Source organism: Hyperolius riggenbachi, chromosome 3 (assembly GCF_040937935.1).
Source record: "Hyperolius riggenbachi isolate aHypRig1 chromosome 3, aHypRig1.pri, whole genome shotgun sequence".
NCBI lineage: Eukaryota > Metazoa > Chordata > Amphibia > Anura > Hyperoliidae > Hyperolius > Hyperolius riggenbachi.
The window spans coordinates 453,748,669-453,764,111 of record NC_090648.1 but is presented as its reverse complement, the minus strand read 5'-3'; positions in this window follow the sequence as shown (position 1 = coordinate 453,764,111).

Below are 15,443 nucleotides of genomic sequence, written 5' to 3'. Positions count from 1 at the left end.
GGAGGCTTACAGAGGGAAGGTAAATAGACTGTCAGGGAGAAGGAAGATAAGATGAGAGATTGAACAGTAAAACTGCCACTGATACAATAGGTGTCAGAGGGGGGAGGAGGGCTTCACCGGCTGATGTGACAGGTGAAGCCCTCCTCCCTAAAGAGGGGAGTCAAGGTTAAAGGAAGGTGTGGGGGGGGGGGGAGGCCATGGTGGTGGGGGTAGTATGGGGAAGCCTATGGGCTGATGAGATCTTGTTGTGGATAAAATCTCTTTCTTGTATTTATATGGAAATAACCTATTGTGTCGAGTATTATTTATTTATCTCATGTACACAAAGGCACCGCGTTTCACAGTGCTTTACAGGAGACCACAAAATGCTCACATCAATCCCTGACTCCCACAGGAGGCGATAATGCAGGGAGGGGGTCCTTAAAAGTGTTTGTGTGCTTATACTTAAAGTTAAGATCCGAGGTGATGAAAAAACAAAAAATCTACTTACTTAGGGCCTCCTCCAGCCCCTGCCAGCTGTTCTGTGCCCTCGCCGCAGCTCCGGTGGCTCCTGGTTCCCTCCGTGCAGATACCGACCACACCAGGTCAGTATCTGCTTGCGCTTCAGCATGCAGCTCACTGAGTCGCACTGACGTCATCCAGACTGTACTGCGCAGGCGCAGAACTACTGCGTCTGCGCTGTACAGTCCGGATGATGTCAGCATGACTACGTGAGCCGCACGCTGTGGGCCTCTTGTATCGGAGGCGACCCCGGGCCACCGGCATTTAAAACTTTCACATACACTTTAAACAAAACTGCTGTCTCTCTGTACATACAAATAGGTTTTTAATTACAGCCTTGGCTGCATGAAGATCACAGGACACAATTAAAACCGTTTACTTAAAAACAATAGTACCTGGCCAGGATATGCGCGCTTTTGTCTATAGAGGGACGTCGCTGGGACGTCGCAATACAAAAGGGGAAGAACTGAAGCCGCTGCCACTCAAACACCTTGAGAAAGCCCCGTGGGCGGGGCGAAACGCGTCGTAGCATTGTGTTTTCAGCATAGGCTGCGGCTGGGCGATTACACCTTGCAGATAACCAGATCTGGTCCCTCTATAGACAAAAGTGCGCATATCCTGGCCAGGTACTATTGTTTTTAAGTAAACGGTTTTAATTGTGTCCTGTGATCTTCATGCAGCCAAGGCTGTAATTCAAAAACCTATTTGTATGTACAGAGAGACAGCAGTTTTGTTTAAAGTGTATGTGGCTGTATAAGAATTAAGCTGTTGGCTCCTTGCTAGTCAAGTGGTATAAGAGGTCCATAGGGGGAGGCTCTCCTTAATTAATTTTGTTAATCCATTTAAAACTTTCAAAACTTTTTCTGCTCTTATGGTTTGGAGTTATCACATACCTTAGGAGCACTGGCCCTTTAATAGCCATTGCCATTCAGTTGCATGCTGGGGGTTCTTTTTATCTATAATATTTCCCTTTATATCCCTGCCTAGCTGAAACACGATCCTCTGCTCACTTGTGTTTACAAGCAAGGCTGGGGTGACTCGGCGATTGGAGGAGAAAAGAGAAAAAAGTTAAGTGAAGAAATGACATGAGTACTATGGGCAAAAGACATGGTTCCCACCAGGAACAGAATTCTCCTAATTTACGATATAAATTCACTGAAATCAAAAGTGGACAGTGCTTTACATTTCTTATGTAAGTAGATCAAGTATTTATCTACTTATATATGTGTTTTTTTCTTCCCTGGCATAGTCTGGCTAATCCTACTGCTTTAACTTCCAGTTCTATCAAGTAAAAATATACTACTGTATAACTCTTTAGCTGCTGTGCTGCCCCTAGTGGCCAAGCGATTAGCATAGTTATCTTACAGAGATGCAGAATCTATCCTTATTTTACATTAGTTCCAACCCCACTGGAGGCTGCAATCTAATGGTTGTGGCATAAAGGCTCACCTAAATTATCTAGGATCAGTTTAAAAGCCCCACAACAGATGCAGATCTAAATATTAATCTGATGGTGAAGTTTGGTAAAGGTGTGTATCCATGATGTACCATAACTGTCGCTCTTATCAATCGAGGACTGATAATTGTGGCAACATTTCTGGACATGAGCGCTGTACTAATGCACCACTCAGATATAGCCAAGCAGTGTATGCTGTTTAAAGTGGACCTGAACTCTTGCTCAGGATAGAAGGAAAACAAAGATAAATGCACCCTGAATGTATTTAGAGAGTTTAGCCTGTTTAATTCACTTTCATCTCCCCTGTGTCACATGACTGCCCATGGCAGAGATGGCAGATAAGCCCATTTGAAAGCACAGGCTGTAAATCATACCTCCCAACTTTTGAGATGAGAAAGAGGGACACTTAAGCCACACCCCCGCCACACCCCTTGTCACGCATACCATAAAGATTTCATAAAAAAAATGTTGTTTTTATAATTCAAACCACACTGGTCCTCTCCATCCTGATTAATTTTCCTTCATATTAACATTTTAAAATTAGTAATATATCAATTTAAAGGATGGGAATAAATTTCAATGAAAGACATTTTTAGTAGCGATATATATAGCAGAAACGCCCCAAGAATGGTACAGGTACCGCTTTGCTAAGTGGAAACAAACAGCTCAGATGTGAACTCTCTCTCATTGGGAGTCATTGCACAAGCGTTTTGTGGATGTTTTTAAAATCGGCTGCACTTGAAAAAAGGTCAAAAACGTCCATAGTGTGAACGATCCCTCAGGCCAGTTTTATACCTGCCAGAGCGTTGTGGTGTGATGCTCCGCCCCTTCATCTCAACGCCAAAAATCAACCCACTCTGCCACAGGGTCATGCGCATAGCGCCGCTCCCCTGCACACTGCTCGCATACCCCCCTCCCCCATGCCCTTTGCTGCTCCTCACCCAGTGACATACTTCCTGCTGCACAGGAAGTACGTCACTGGTATTCCCTTGCGCGCGGCACCCCGGCAGCAAATGTAACATTTGTGCCTCACACATTGTTTTCAATGCATTTCGCTGCTGCATTCCTGCGGAGTCGCACAGTAACACTCTGTTGACTATGCAGTGGGTCGGCTGTGAATTAGAAGTTTCCGACGTGACACGCTTACTGTACTGGGCCCCATACACTTTCTTTGCTGTTGCATTGCCCTGCGCACAGAAAGGATAACGCAATGTACAAAAAAGTCTATAAGTGGAAAAGGCGCCTTAAAGTACCTGACCAGGAGCCCCTACAGGAGCAACTTCCTGCTCCACAGAGCTCAGGAACTGGAAGCTGAAATCTTTTCAAGCATTCAGCCCCTTAGGGCCCGTTCACACGTAGAACCGTAGAACCGTTTTGCGGGAGTGATTTTCCCGCGATTAGCGCGGAAAAATCACTGGACACTGCGGCGGTTTTGGAGCGATCGCGATTAGCGTGCTGTGCACGCTAATCACGATCGCAAATCGCAGAACGCTCGTCGAACGGCAAACCGCTGCATGCAGCGCGGTTGCGGTTATCGCTAACCGCAACCGCGGCAGTGAGAACACTGCCACTCGCTACATTGTGTAGCGGTTCTTGCAGAACCGCTAGCGGTTTGCCGTGAGCAGGAATCGCACGATTCCCGCTCAGGTGAGAACGGGCCCTTACAGTCTGAACAGCCAAACACCAGCATCCACACTCAGAGCCAGTGAGTTTGGCCAAAAATCTATTATGTGCACAGGTGTCCTACGAAGCTGCTTAGAAAAATGGCACATTTGTAAACGACACCAATAAATGAGCAACAAAAAAGCGCACGTTGTTTCCGCTCCCCCCTCCTCGCTGGCAGTAAGTTGTCATGCAGAATGATTCTGCAACGTAACAGTCGTAGTGTGAAAGGACCCTAAGGGCTCGTTCACACTAGAAGCACTTTTTCATTTTTTTAAGCGCTGGTGATTTTTCAAAATCGACCTGAAAGCGCTTACACCACGCTTTCCTATGCGCTAGTTCAGATTGGGGTGTTCCGTTCGCTTTCCGATCTGAAAAGCGCCGCATGGACCATTTTTGAGGCAATTTTGCTATAATGGAAGGTATTGGAAAAAACGCAAACGCTCACAAAATCGCTTTGTGCAGCGATTGCATTCGCGTTTTTAAGAATAAATACATTATATTTATTCTTTTCCGGGTCAAAGAGTTCACTTCCTGACTTAGAAAAGCGCTTTTAACAAAAATGCACCGCCCACCCAAGCGGCGGGAATCGCAAAAAAATTGTGTCAAAAAACGCCCAATGCGAACGCTAACGCGATCAAAACGCAATGTGAACAAGGCTTAAGGGCTGCTTCACACTGCAAGAGATTTTTAACTGCTAGTGAGTTAAAAAAAAACAACCATTCACTAGAGTGCATTAATGTCATTCACCCAGATTTCAGGGGTCAGAGACATACAATTTCTTTGCTGTATGCAACAGGCTTCCTTTGCTGAATCTAGATTTGAGCATGTTAAGCAAGGGACTGGCACTGAATTTGTGATATTCAATAAGTTATAGAAAGTATCTCTCTCTGTGCCGTTCAGGGTCCGGCATTTGTGTATCCGCCCCCTCCTCCCCTAACTTTTTTCACCCACCATGTCAGATCCACTGTGTCACACTGTAGTGTGGATTAGAGCTATATATGACCTGTGAAATAAACTTTGTTAGAGAATACTCTGATGAACTGTTTTCTTATCTGTGTAGCAGAGTGGCGGAAATGGAAGCAGGAAACTTTGTGCGCCTGTTATCAGCAGAAGGTATGGCGCCCATTAAAAATATCGATAAAAATATGAAATGTGGGCACTGACGGCGCCTAATAAATAGTGAGCTTGCAATGAAAATTGCGGCTACAAATAGCAGATGCCCGAAATCTAACCTTTTTTGCGGCAGAATTGGGAGAGTTTTAAGGTCAGGGGTATATGTGGGCGTGGGGTTGGGGTGCAGAGGGGAGCTTTTAAGGTTAGGCATGGAGGCTGTCTTTGAAGAGAAACCGTGACCAAGAATTAAACTTCATCCCACTCAGTAGCTGATATCCCCTTTCCCATGAGAAATCTTTTCCTTTTCTCAAACGGATCGTCAGGGGGTCTGTATGGCTGATATTGTGGTGAAACCCCTCCCACAGTGTGATGTCAGGAGGTCAAAGAGTTCACTTCCTGACTGAGGTCAGGAAGCGAGATAACAAATTGCTCTGTAAAAGCGCTTAGAAAAGAGCTGCACAAAAAAAGCTAACGCGCAGGTAAGTGCTGGGAGGCGCAAAATAAAAAAATCACGCACAAAATTGCAAAACGCTGGCGTCAGCGATTGCGATTTATGATGTGAACTAGGCCTAAAAGAAGGGAGAGTGTCAGGTGAAGGTGTGTGTTTGTGTGTGTATGTGTGTGTGTGTGTGTGTGTGGGGGGGGGGGGGGGGGTGAAGAGACAGCTATATCAGGAGAGACATTGAAAATTAGAAAATGGAGAGTGTCAGGAGAGGGTTGAGGAGAGACAGCTATGGCAGGAGAGACATTGAAAATTAGAAAATGGAGAGTGTCAGGAAGGAAGTGAAGAGAGGCAGCTTTATCAGGAGACAAACTGAGACAAACTGAGAACCCACTTTTATGTTAATTAATTATCTTGGTTTCAGCATCAAAAACACTTCCTATATCTACAGTATATATAGCTGTATATTTGTCTGTAACCCTGCACACCCAGCGGTGTTTAGCCTAGGCTGTTTAGTTACACAGAATTCTCCCAGTTCACTCTGGTCGACCAGGTGTTATTTCTACTGATTTCAGAACACACAGTAAACAAACAGTCCACTTGTGATAAATCAGGAATGTAAATCTGTAAATCAGGTTGAGGAAAGATTTTACAATGAATGCCTAAATAATTCATAAAGCAATATTGTTAAATATAAGCAATTTTTAAGCTACCCGTATTTTTCGGACTATAAGACGCTCCTGACCATAAGACGCACCTAGGTTTAGAGGACAAAAACCGGGGGGAAAAAATCTATACTAAACCTGGTGCATCCATGGTGAAGGGGCATCTCGCGCATTGTGCCCACTTTGTACCTCTTGTGTCTCCTTGTGTCCTCCTCTGTCATCCTTGTGTCCCCATGTGTCCTCCTCTGTCCCCCTTGTGTCCTGTGTCCCCCATGTGTCCGTCTCTGTCCTTCTTGTGCCCCTTTGTGTCTCTCTTGTGTCCTCTATGCCCCTTTGTGTCCCCCTGTGTCCTCCCATTTGTCCCCATGTGTCCTCCTCTGCATAGGCACAGTACAGGGAGTCCCAGACATTGCGGCGGGTTGGAGGTTGGTATTGGCTGGCGTTCACAAGTCAGGAACTCCCTGCATTTGGACTGTAAGACGCAGTGAGTTTTTTTCCCCATTTTTGGGGGAAGAAAAAGTGAGTCTTATAGTCCAAAAAATACAGTATATCCTGTAAAGTTCCTCGTTAAGGTCGTAGCAGGAAATTTAGGCACCTGCTGCACCCCATAGGCGCTGATGCTAGTATCAGCTATTGGGTGCCCAAAGCAGAAATTTGGGCGCCCAATAAATAGCCGAAATCTAACCGAAATTTTTTGCCTTTGAAAATTGGAGTTAGGCTAGGTTCACAGTGGGAAGTTGCTTGTGATACAACATTAATAGTAGGTACAGTAAAGCATACGGTCAATGAAAAGTATGCTTTCCTGTACCGGGTAATATGAGTGTTTAGAGTTAACACACTGCAGCAGTGTATCACCATAACGCTACACTTTACAATGTGACGCTAATGTGACGTCATACTGTAAACGGTGCCTACACTTTTCTTTGCAGTGTGGTAAGCTGCATTACAAGACTTTATAACGCAGCTCCGCACCGTCCCACTGTGAACCTAGCCTTATAGTTTTTTAAATTATTTTGTCTTTTGTATTTACAATTTTTTTTGTTTTTGAAAATTATTGTTTTGAAATGTATAGTTTTGAAAAGTATAAGGTAAGGAAGGGTTTTTTTAAGGCTAAGAATCATGTAGGAGAGTTTTAAGGTTAGGTGTCAGGAAGGGGGGGGGGTTGGGTTAGGCATCAGGAAGGGGAGTTTTAGGGTTAGGTGTCAGGAAGGGGGGGGGGGGTTGGGTTAGGCATCAGGAAGGGGAGTTTTAGGGTTAGATGTCAGGAGGGGGGGGGGGTTGGGTTAGGCATCTGGAAGGGGGGTTTTAGGGTTAGGTGTCAGGAAGGGGGGGGGGGTTGGGTTAGGCATCAGGAAGGGGGGTTTTAGGCTTAGGTGCCAGGAAGGGAGGTTTTAGGGTTAGGTGCCAGGAAGGGGGATTTTGGCATTAAGTGCCAGGAAGGAGGTATTTAAAGTTAGGTGCCAGGAAGGGGGGTTTAGGGTTAGGCATCAGGAAGGGGGGGTTTAGGTTAAGGCGTCAGGAAGAGGGTTTTTAGGGTTAGGGCTGGTTCACACAGGCGTCTGCTGAGCTTTTGCTTGGCATTGCGTTCAAACACCAGCATTTAAACGCCAGCGTTTAAAAGCTAGCTTTTGAAAGCTTTTGAAAAGCGTTCAAGGCTAGCAGTTCTGGTCTCTGCTATTGTTTCCTCGCGTTTACTGCCTCTGAAAGCAGCATGTTGCTTTTGAGACTAGACGCAACGCTGGGATCTACTGCCAGGCTTTCATGAAAGCCTGCAAAAGCCAGCTCTAAACGCTCCCATTCACTTGCATGGGATGGCAGTAGATCCTAAAAAACGCTGCGTCTGAAACGCTGCGTTAAATGCCACAAAAACGCCCGTCTGAACCAGCCTTTAGACATCAGGAAGGGGGGTTTTAGGGTTAGGCATCAGAAAGGGGGGTTTTAGGGTTAGGCATCAGGAAGGGGGGGGGGGTTAGGGTTAGACATCAGGAAGAGGGGTTTTAGGGTTAGGCATCAGAAAAGGGTGTTTTAGGGTTAGGCATCAGGAAGGGGAGGTTTTAGGGTTAGGCATCAGGAAGGGGGGTTTTAGGGTTAGGCATCAGGAAGGGGGGTTTTAGGGTTAGGTGTCAGGAAGGGGGTTTTAGGGTTAGGTGTCAGGAAGAGGGGTTTCAGAGTTAGGCATCAGGAAGGGGGGTTTTAGGGTTAGACATCAGAAAGGGGGGGGGGGGGGGGGGTTAGAGTTAGGCATCAGGAAGGGGGGGTTAGGGTTAGGCATCAGGAAGGGGGGGGGTTAGGGTTAGGCATCAGGAAGGAGAGTTTTAGGGTTAGACATCAGGAAGGGGGGTTTTAGGGTTAGGCATCAGGAAGGGGGGGGGGGGTTAGGGTTAGGTGCCAGAAAGGGGGAATTTAGCATTAGGTGCCAGGAAAGGGGGTTTTAGGAATAAGTGTCAGGAAGGGGGGTTTTAGGTTTAGGCATCAGGAAGGGGGGTTTTAAGGTTAGGCGTCAGGAAGGGGGGGTTTGGGTTAGGCATCAGGAAGGGGGGTTTTAGGCTTAGATGCCAGGAAGGGAGGTTTTAGGGTTAGGTGCCAGGAAGGGGGATTTTGGCATTAGGCGCCAGGAAGGGGGATTTTGGCATTAGGTGCCAGGAAGGGGGGATTTAGAGTTAGGTGTCAGGAAGGGGGGTTTTAGGGTTAGGCTTAGGAAGGAGGAGTTTAAGGGTTAGGCATCACGAAGAGGGTTTTTAGGGTTAGACATCAGGAAGGGGGGGTTTTAGGGTTAGGAATCAGGAAGGGGGTTTTTAGGGTTAGGCATCAGGAAGGGGGGTTTTAGGGTTAGGCATCAGGAAGGGGGGATTTGGGATTAGGCACCATGAAGGGGGGTTTTAGGGTTAGGCATCAAGAAGGGAGGAGTTAAGTTTAGACATCAGGAAGGGGGGGGGGGGGGTTAGGTTAAGGCATCAGGAAGGGGGCTTTAGGGTTAGGCATCAGTAAGGGGGGTTTTAGTGGGCCAATGAAAATCCTCCTAGTGGTCAGGGAGGATTCCCATTGGTCTAATGCAAGCCGTGATTATTCTGATGGGACTCTGGGGTCAGTATACCGGCATTTCTTGTGCGCAGGCCTCCGATTGAACAGCAGCGGAGGAGGATGAACAGGGCGACAGGTACCAAGCGGGTGGCAACGTGAAAACTGAACAGAAAAATTGGTGCCCAATGGTACAAACTGATCAAATGAAATGGAAAAACGTATCCATTTTTACAGGATCAATGTTCCATCTGGTGCAGTGCGAAGCCACTCTCTGGGAAAAGCTGCAGAGCCACAAGTGGGTCACAGAGCACCTGGCATGCTGCAAGAAATGATTATTATTATTTAGCTAGCTAGTGCCTCTGCGCTGGAATGAAATGAGCACCTGATTTGCAGGCATGCCAGAGGAAAGCAGTGGAAACAAGCCAGGGATACAGATATACAGCTCCGAGGGGAGATGCAGTACTGTGCAGAGAGGCTAATTGTGCACAGGATGGAGGCTGGAGATTTCATGTATTTGTGCTTGGAGGTACAATAGGGAAAAAAAGATGCAGAAACTGGAAGAGAAGAGGGGAGGGCAAGAGAGAGATACCCCCTATCCTATATAGAATGTAGGCTGGTAAGGGTAGGGCTTTCTCTCCTACTGCTTCTTGTCATTGCATCATATTTTACTGGGTGGGCAATTGTCTACATTAGTGGCTGGCGTGTGTGTCATGTGTACTTCCCCTGTGTTATGTGCCACTGTCCATGTTTGTATCCTACACAGGCGGTTGCGGGTCCTCTTCTGCTGGCCACGGTGCTTGTTGGTTAACCTCCCTGGCAGTCTGATTATTTCCAGATTTTAGGGTCTAAGAGCGGTGCAATTGTTTTCACATAACTACACAAACATACTGCACCGAGAACTGTGGCAGCCCTGCACATTACTCACCTCCCCTGGATCCAGCACTGCAATTCTCTCTCCGTCCTCTGGGTGGCGATGTACCCCTATAGTGAGATCGCCATCTGTTGTCATGACGACAAACGGCAATCTCACCAAAGGGATCACGAGTCTCCAAGGACCGGAAGAAAAATGGCTGCCAGCATCTGGATGCCGAGGAAGGTGAGATAGAAACACTGCCATGCTGTGCTGTCTCTGTATACCTCCCAGCAGCTACCCAGAGTCAGGCTCGGGATTACCGCTCTTGGCTTCTTTTTTGCACCACGAGCCTGACTCGGGGTTACCACCTAGAAGGTTAAACGCTGCCCATTCAAGTGAATGGCAGCGCTTGTTTCGTACTTCTACAGTCGTCTTCACGAACACCACATTCAGATCCTGGTTTTTCTCATTGTTTCAGCTGAATGTGGAAGCATTGTGCAGCTTCCACGGTCGTTTACCGCCGTGTCTCCATGCCTTGCTGCAGGGGTGAATACGCAGATCGCCTCATAAAGCCACTGAAAGCCGTCAAATGCTTGTCTGCGTGCTTGCTGAAAAGTATTTGACCGGGACGCCCAGCATTCGCCTATGTGAACCAGCCCTTAAAGGGGCACTTTGGCGAAAAATTTTACAATTTAAAATATGTGCAGACATATACAAATAAGAAGTATGCTATTTTACAGACTAAAATGAGGCATAAATTACTTTTCTCCTATGCTACTGTCACTTACAGTAGGTAGTAGAAACCCGACAGAAGCGACAGGTTTTGGACTAGCCCATTTCTTCATGGGGGGATTCTCAGGGTTTTATCAAAAGCACTTAGTGAATGGCAGTTGCTCTGCCCTGTCGTGAGCAGGGAAACTGGCCAGAATCATTGTATAAATCCTTGTTAGGGAATATCTTTATAAAGAATAAAAGCCTTTCTGAGAATCCCCTATGAAGAGATGGACTAGTCTAAAACCTGTCGCTTCTGTCAGATTTCTACTACCTACTGTAAGTGACAGCAACATAGGAGAAAAGTAATTTATGGCTAATTTTACTCTGGAAAAAAACATACTTCTTATTTGTATATGTTTGCACATATTTTAAAAGTTACAACTTTTCGCCATAGTGCCCCTTTAAGCTGAATACTTATCGTAGCGACGCAGGAAGATGCATCCAGCGGCGTCCCTCGACAACGAGCACTCCCGGTCCATCTTTCAGGTACAAGCGAACAGGAAGTCAAGTGATCGCGATACTTTGCATGGAGTCGTCGGGGATCTTAACGTTTACCAGATCTGTGGATAAAAGAAGATTTGATACTCACTCATGGCTTCCTCCTGCTGCATAAACACATCTGTGTCCCACACCATCCTCCCGCTGTCTGCCGATCAGTCCCCATAACAGGCTCAGTCGTGTCCAGTCTGGGTCTTCTGTGCATGTGCAGTAGACCCGGACTGACACGACTGAGCCTGTTACGGGGCTGATCACGGGTGAACGGCAGACCGTGGGATGACGGCGTGGGACACAGATGTGTTTATGCAGCAGGAGGAAGCTGCTGGTGAGTTTCAAATCTTCTTTTATCCACAGCTCTGGTAAACTTTAAAGATCCGATCCACTGTGACGATCGTTATCGCCGTGCGTTGCTAAATGCAGCGAGATTGCGGAAATGATCGCTCCAAAAATTGTCGGACGCTGGAAAAATCATCAGGAAAAATGCGTAGTGGGTACAGGACTTTACTTTGTAAAAAGATTCAAAATATAATGATTATGGGTGGGTGGGGTGCATGAATTGAAAACTGGGATGGGATGGAAGGGTGGACAACAGGGATGGATGGATGGTCAGAAATATGGATGGATGGATAGGAGGGAGAGAAGGAAGGTAAGATGGACAGTCAGATTAACTCAGAGAGATGTTGGGGAGGAAGTGGAGACAGACGGTGAGGACACTGATAGACAGATGCAGAAAAGAGAGAGATACTGAACAGAAAGTCAGAAAGCAAAGCGAAGAGACAACCAGAGACAGCGCTATGTAAAGAGATTGCTACAGAGTAATGTTGGGTACACACAATGCAACTTCCCATCGGATGGGCGGGATCTCACCGATTTTTTTTTTCTCACAAGTCTGTTCAGATCCTAATCAATAACGGGAATCGATTCTGGTAGGTTATCATCTGAAACTCAATCCTGCTATCCATACAGTACACACGATGAAACTTCCTGTCAGATTACCCATCCATCCAGAAAAGGATTAAGATGAAATGGGGCAAGATAGCAGTTTTTGCCCACCGTTGATCACCTGTTTTTTCATAGTAAGATTTGGTGGAGACTGGTATACACCAAGCTCCTAGACTCTCTCCAGGCCCTAGGTGACTGCCTAGGATTGCCTTGTAGATTATATGGCTCTACTTCGATCAGATGGGAAATTGCATCGTGTATACATAGCATAACGGGAGTCACTGAAGAATAGACCAAGAGATACTGGGAGATGCAGAGCAGTATAAAGAGACTGCAGAAGTAACAGAGTGTGAGATAAGACCGTAAAAGAAGGACAGCGGCAGGAAAGCAAAATTGGGAGGTATACTGAGACCAAGGCAGAAACAGGAGAGACAGCCGCGGCTGTACAAGGAGACAGATGGGTAACTGGCTCAGAGAAGAGAGGGGAGAGACCCAGAGCTGTGTAGCGAGGGAAGGCTGCAGGATCAGAAGGGATACTAGGAACAAGGCATGCTAAGTATTAGTGGTTCTGCTCCACCATGATTGGGCACACTGTGATAACAAGGCAGAGAGAGGAGAAAGACAGCTGTATGAAGAGACAGCTGCAGAATCAGGAGAGGTGAGGAAAGACAGATGAAGAAGCAGGAGAAAATGATAAAGAGAGCAACAGGAGAGAGGTAGAGAGCTTAGAAGGGACAACTGCAGAATCAGGAGAGACACTAAGCAGGGCAGTTTGTAGGCTAAATTGCCCCCAGGGCGAGGGTGTAAAAATTGTGCCCCCCCTCCCCCCGTGGGCACAAAAATGTCATTTACTATGTGATATTTAGCTCTCCAGTATAGGTAGCCAGCTATAGGTGCCTCAGTATAAGTTATTAAGCCAGCCATAGGTGCTCCAGTACCCAGTATAGGTTAGTAAGCCATAGGTGCCCCAGTATAGGTTAGCCAGCCATAGGTGTCCCAGTATAGGATAACCAGCAAAATTCCCCAATATAGGTTAGTCAGCCATAGGTGCCACAGTATAGGTTAGAAAGCCATAGGTGCCCCAGTATAAATTAGCCAGCCATAGGTGCCCCAGTATAGGTTAACCAGCCTTAGGTGCCCCAGTATAAGTTAACCAGCCATAGGTTCCCCAGTATAGGTTAACCAGCCATAGGTTCCCCAGTATAGGTTAATCAGCCAAATTCCCCCATATAGGTTAGCCAGCCATAGGTGTCCCAGTATAGGTTAGCCAGCTACAGGTGTCCCAGTATAGGTTATCCAGCTATAGGTTCCCCAGTATAGGTTAGCCAGCTACAGGTGTCCCAGTATAGGTTATCCAGCTATAGGCCCCCCAGTATAGGTTAGCCAGCCATAGGTACCCCAGTATAGGTTAGCAAGTCATAGGTGCCCAAGTATAGGTTAGCCAGCCATATAGTAGGTGCCCCAGTATAGGTTAGCCAGCCATACGTTCCCCATATAGGTTAGCCAGCTATAGGTGCCCTAGTATAAGTTAGCCAGCCATAGGTGCCCCAGTATAGGTTAGCCAGCCATATAGTAGGTTCCCCAGTATAGGTTAGCCAGCCATAAGTTCCCCATATAGGTTAGCCAGCTATAGGTGCCCTAGTATAAGTTAGCCAGCCATAGGTGCCCCAGTATAGGTTAGCCAGCCACAGGTGTTGGCAATGTGACTGTGGCAGAAGGAGGGGCGATAACTCTCCTTCAGGGCTCCAGAAACGTGAGGAGAGACAGCTGTATCAGGAGAGACACTGAGAATAAGAGAAGGGAGAGTGTCAGGAGAGAGGTGAGGAGAGACAGCTGTATCAGGAGAGACACTGAGAATAAGAGAAAAAAGAGTATCAGGAGATGGGGGAGAGGTGAGGAGAGAGAGCTGAATAAGAAGAGACAATGAGAATAACAAAGGGGGTGAGTGTCAGAAGAGGGGGGGGGGTGAGGAGAGACAGCTGTATCAGGAGAGACACTGAGAGTAAGAGAATGGAAAGTGTCAGGAGAAAGGTGAGGAGAGTCAGCTGTATCAGGAGAGACACTGAGAATAAGAGAAGGAGAGTGTCAGGAGAGGGGGGAGACATTGAGAATAAGAGAAGGGAGAGTGTGAGGAGAGAGGTGAGGAGAGACAGCTGTATCAGGAGAGACACTGAGAATAAGAGAAGGGAGAGTGTCGGGAGAGAGGTGAGGAGAGACAGCTGTATCAGGAGAGACACTGAGAATAAGAGAAGGGAGAGTGTCAGGAGAGAGGTGAGGAGAGACAGCTGTATCAGGAGAGACACTGAGAGTAAGAGAAGGGAGAGTGTGAGGAGAGAGTTGAGGAGAGACAGCTGTATCAGGAGAGACACTGAGAATCAGAGAAGGGAGAGTGTCAGGAGAGAGGTGAGGAGAGACAGCTGTATCAGGAGAGACACTGAGAGTAAGAGAAGGGAGAGTGTGAGGAGAGAGGTGAGGAGAGACAGCTGTATCAGGAGAGACACTGAGAATAAGAGAAGGGAGAGTGTCAGGAGAGAGGTGAGGAGAGACAGCTGTATCAGGAGAGACACTGAGAATCAGAGAAGGGAGAGTGTCAGGAGAGAGGTGAGGAGAGACAGCTGTATCAGGAGAGACACTGAGAGTAAGAGAAGGGAGAGTGTCAGGAGAGAGGTGAGGAGAGACAGCTGTATCAGGAGAGACACTGAGAATAAGAGAAGGGAGAGTGTGGGGAGAGAGGTGTGGAGAGACAGCTGTATCAGGAGAGACACTGAGAATAAGAGAAGGGAGAGTGTGGGGAGAGAGGTGAGGAGAGACAGCTGTATCAGGAGAGACACTGAGAATAAGAGAAGGGAGAGTGTGGGGAGAGAGGTGTGGAGAGACAGCTGTATCAGGAGAGACACTGAGAATAAGAGAAGGGAGAGTGTCAGGAGAGAGGTGAGGAGAGACAGCTGTATCAGGAGAGACACTGAGAATCAGAGAAGGGAGAGTGTCAGGAGAGAGGTGAGGAGAGACAGCTGTATCAGGAGAGACACTGAGAATCAGAGAAGGGAGAGTGTCAGGAGAGAGGTGAGGAGAGAGAGCTGTATCAGGAGACACACTGAAAGTAAGAGAAGGGAGAGTGTGAGGAGAGAGGTGAGGAGAGACAGCTGTATCAGGAGACACACTGAAAGTAAGAGAAGGGAGAGTGTGAGGAGAGAGGTGAGGAGAGACAGCTGTATCAGGAGAGACACTGAGAATAAGAGAAGGGAGAGTGTCAGGAGAGAGGTGAGGAGAGAGAGCTGTATCAGGAGACACACTGAGAATCAGAGAAGGGAGAGTGTGATGAGAGAGGTGTGGAGAGACAGCTGTATCAGAAGAGACACTGAGAATCAGAGAAGGGAGAGTGTCAGGAGAGAGGTGAGGAGAGACAGCTGTATCAGGAGAGACACTGAGAATCAGAAAAGGGAGAGTGTGAGGAAAGAGGTGAGGAGAGACAGCTGTATCAGGAGAGACACTGAGAATCAGAGAAGGGAGAGT